The following is a 5,065-nucleotide window of genomic DNA, read 5'->3' on the forward strand; positions in this document are numbered from 1 at the left end:
ATGAGCAAAGGTGGATTAAGATTTCTTTTGACCAGATGCCTTTGGAAATTAGATGAGCCATAAGAAAGTATTTCCGAACTATTGCAGAAACAAGATGGCCATATAATAAGGAATTATCAACATATCTTCCTAGATCCCTTGTGAAAGTGTCTGATTGGAGGGGTGTACCACCTATATAGTAAGTGAAAATGTTTTGTTTACCAAAATGAACTGTACTACATTTTTGCAAATCTGATTCAGTTGTCCTTGTATCAGTCATTAACATTGTTTAACTTGTTTTGAAGCAATTGTAAGTCATTGTCAGATCAAACAGCAATAACTAATTTACAGGTGTCAGCAAACATAGACTGCCAATGCCTGTCAACCAGTTTTTCATCAAGTTTAGCCAGATGTTGCTGACTGACTTCCCAGACATCCTCAATCCCCACTGCAACCAGCTCAGAAAGTCTCATGCAGTCGTGAAGGTTCCCCAGCTAGCGTGAGCTCCCCATTCCAATCGCATAGTCTTGTGTACGATTAGGTATCACCTCCTCAGATTCAAAAGCCTCAGGAAACATCACTCAAAGATCAGCCAGAAGTCAAGACAAGTTTTGTTTTTAAAAAATATATATGCCACTCAGTATAATTCAGCTGATGCTAAGCCTCAGGTTCAGAAATCTCACCCTTGTGTAGAAAATATTTAAAAGAAGGATTGCTGTCCTGCCAGGACAATATGCACTATGGGGCATTATGCACATGGATGTCAAAATTAAAAAATATATATGTACTTGAGAAGGTTGCTAAAAATGATAAGAGACTTGTAATTGGGAAAACCACAGGGAGACTAGAGACTTGTACTGGCAAATTTTATGGAATGTCTCCAGGAATTAATATTTTATCTCTCCACAGAATTTTATTCTCAAGATCAGATAAAGTTTAAACTAAATAATATTGCATTGTATGAGAATTTCTCTGTTATGGCTGTCTATGACTTTAGTTCTATTTAATATTTAATATTTAATATTAGGTTTAAATAACTTGTTCATTGCTTAGGTGATTTTTAATGCATTTTTTTGTATTTTATTGTAATTGATTCATTTTTTGGGGAACTATGAATTGTTAAAAAAGTAAAAAACGAGTGCTGTACAGCGTAGCAGTCAGATAACCATTTATTTTAAACAATTCTTTAAGTGCTTTTCATCAGCCGTTAATAGCTGACTTCTTCAGAAATGGCAAACAGTAAAAAATCAAACTCCACATATTTAAAACCATGTTGATTAAACAATCAATTAAATACGTAATTAACTGGACATCATTTTCCAATCAATTTAAAGGGACATTCACAATTTAAGTCAAAAAAGTGTGTCTGATAAATAACTTATGTACACAGAACAAATGTCAAAAGGTGACATTTTAAAGGTGGCATTTTTTTAAAAAACAATAATAGTAAAAAAATTATAATAAAGAGACTATTGGTTGACAGTAGAGGGTCACCTACTTACTCTTGCGCCAAGGTAGTGGACAGCATTTTGCAGAAATACATAATCAAGGAAGCCCAAATATGTAAAGACTCTTGGACATTCCTTGAGAGTATTAAATCTGTTAAATACAACTATCACTTTAATTTTCTAACTATTGATGTGAAGGATTTGTATACCTGCACACCACACAATATTGCACTAGAATAGGTGACCCTCACTTTAAAGAAACATAACGCTCCCGACAGAGACATCCATCTTGTATCTGAACTTAGTGACTTAGTTCTGTCTAACAACTTTTTTTATGTCCCACGACTTCTTTCTACAGAAAGTAGGGTTGGCAATGGGGTCACCCTGTGGTGGGAGTATAGCCAATTTGGTAATGGCATACTGGGAATCTGAGTTTGTTTTTTCTAATACCAACGAATATCTTGATAAATGTATCTATTACACCAGATTTCTGGACGACATTTTTATTTTGATCAATGGAAACGTGGACACGAGTAAACTGATTTTACAATACTTTAATAACACCACTAACTTTTTTCAGTTTACACACTCATTTGGATCAGACAACATTGCCTACCTCGATGTGCTCCTTAATAAGAAATGTGAGCTTAATTGCTATACTGCTAAGATATTACGTAAGAAAACTTACTCTAACACTTTCTTACACTTTACTAGTTGCAATCCATTTTCCCAGAAGAAGTCGGTCATCAAGGGCCAACTAATAAGAGCTGCTAGGATGGTCAGTCTTGACGATGACTTTTTCGAGGAATGTGCAGTGCTTAAAAGTATGTTTTTACTACGGGGTTACCTTGAGGTATTGTTGGACAACCTTATATATGAAATTACAGATAAAAGAAGTCAGAACAATTACCAACCACTTCTTCCAGCTGGAAACACCACTAACTCAGAGTTACCAGAAGGTGTGCCAGAATTTAATTGTGCTAGCTTACATGATCCAGAGTTGACTCCGACCACTGGTACTAGCACTGTAAACACCACTTACTTTATTACAACATTTAGTAAGGGTAGTAACACCTGTATTAATATAATTGACAAGAATTGGGATTTGTTCAAAATGAATCCTACAATACTTGAAAAATTAGGTGATAGACCAAAAGTGGTTTTCAAGAAAGGCAGGAACATTAAGTCAGTGTTAAAAGGTAGTACCACCCTTTTAACCGGTAACCCAGGTATGTTTAAGTGCCAGAATTGTAACTATTGTAGGTATGTTGAAGAAGTAAGCTGCTTTAGCCTAAATGGCACATCCTACAAATTAAAACTTAAATTTACTTGTAATTCTAGCTTTGTCATCTATCTAGCAAGATGCACACTCTGTCCGGCCTTCTATGTAGGTAAGACCGAAAGGAGACTGAGAGACAGAATATATGAACATCTATATGCTATTAAAAAGTGCAAACATGAAAATGCTCTAGCAAAACACACTTCAGCTAACAACGACCATACATTTAAATTTATAGTCATCGATCAGGTCAGCTGTAACCCTCGAGGTGGACCGAGACCTTTTAAGTTGGAGGAATCTGAGTTAAGCTGGCAAGTAAAACTAAACGCATAGAGTCATCCAGGTCTTAAAGACACTTGCTCAATTTTGAGCTTGCTTAAATTGCATAGTCTTAAGAGATGACTCAACTAGGTCAGATTTAGTCTAGGCTATTTACATACTTATATTTTGTTCACATTATGCTTGTCTTTTAAAATTAAAAATTTTTTGTATTCACACAAAAAAATACTAAAATATAAACATGATTCAATTTTATTTATGAATGGTTGATTCAAGCATAAGTTGCATATTCTTATAATTGTTTTACTATTATTGTTTTTTAAAAAAATGCCACCTTTAAAATGTCACTTTTTTGACGTTTGTTCTGTGTACATAAGTTATTTATCAGACACACTTTTTTGAATTAAATTGAGAATGTCCCTTTAAATTGATTGGAAAGTGATGTCTAGTTAATTACATATTTAATTGATTGTTCAATCAACATGGTTTTAAATATGTGGAGTTTGATTCTTTACTGTTTGCCATTTCTGAAGAAGTCAGCTATTAATGGCTGACGAAAAGCGCTTAAAGAATTTTTTAAAATAAATGGTTATCCGACTGCTATGCTGTACAGCACTAATTTTTTACTTTTTTATCAGTTTTGCCACCTTCTTTTAGTTAACTATAAATTGTTATTTAAGAGAGGGAGTGAGTTAAGTTTTATACTGATGACGTTTTGGTTTATTATGGAAAAAGTTTGCTAAATTTAATATTAAAGTGCTGAGTAACGTGAAGTTCTGAGCAGCGTGTTGGTGTTGTTATTTATTTTTTGTGGCTATATACTGGATTTATATAGCTGAATATGCTACCTTAGAGATTTTTTTTTATTTGACATTGTATTTGACGTAGATATGAGAGTAATTCAATAAAGCCTACATCAAGTGATTTTCCATGTAGGCATAGTGGCACAGCCCCAACACAGAAAATGGCACCTGTGCGATCGAGTAAACAGAGCAGAGGAGCGTGCACGAGTGTGTGGACACGGAAGTGTCCATGGTATGCAAATCACTTCATAAGCAGGTGAAATGCAAGCAAATGAGAGTGATTTGCAATCCAGGAAGCAGAAAGGTGTCTGTGCAGAAGCTGTGTTGGTTTCAGAAGTGTACATGGAAAACAACCATGTACAGGAATGTAAAAATTTAACACGGGCTGTAAAAGTCCAATTATAAGGTAGGAACTGTCAATGTAGGCACTATGTCCAAAACTATGCCCTGTGAGTCCAAAATCTAATGTCAATTAATATTAAATAATATTTTTTAATACACATATTACATCTGTGTGGCATGCATCAACGCACAAACATGCCATTATGAAAAAAAAAACATATATTAAAATGTTGACAAACTCAAAATAAGACATGTGTAAAAACAATGCATTATAGTCCCTGCATGCAGTATGTACAATAGTAGGTTTTACTGGCTGCTAACAAGGCATACCCTGAAATGGTGAAGTATCCAGGGTATATGCAAGGATCTATATGCAAATGAGCTGGGGTTACTAAATAGCAAAAATGGGCCACTGTGTCCACAGATAAAACCCATGTAGCCTCTGAACCATTTTGGTGTTAGTAGAACAGGTAGCTGACATCAGAAGAGGGTATGTCACTACATGTCTAAGCAGACTGGAGCTCAGAGGTGGCCTTTTCCATGCCGTGCAACTCATTTAAGCAGGGGAGGGTGTGCCTACTGTTGCTAAGCTTTGTTTAGCTGTGAGGCACATGTTTTAGGAGGTTTAAGCTATGCTGAGCATGCCAGTGATGAGCAGTGTTTACACCAGCACTTAGCATGGAAGGCATTAAAAAAAAGGCACTAGCCTGAGAAAGCTAATTGTGTATACATTACAGATAAGCCCTGTTCCACTGACACTGGGCTATTCAAACCCCACAGTGAAATACCTGGCAGGTGGAATGCTTCAGAGTTAGCCAGTCACACAGGCTGCATCTGCAGCACACCACCATAAAGTATGCATACACCCTACAATCTGATTTTTCTCATATACTCTGCACCATTGGAGTACAGATTTGGGAATTTTAACTGACACA

Source organism: Protopterus annectens, chromosome 4.part1 (genome assembly GCF_019279795.1).
Source record: "Protopterus annectens isolate FY-2018-M chromosome 4.part1, PAN1.0, whole genome shotgun sequence".
Classification (NCBI taxonomy): Eukaryota; Metazoa; Chordata; order Ceratodontiformes; family Protopteridae; genus Protopterus; species Protopterus annectens.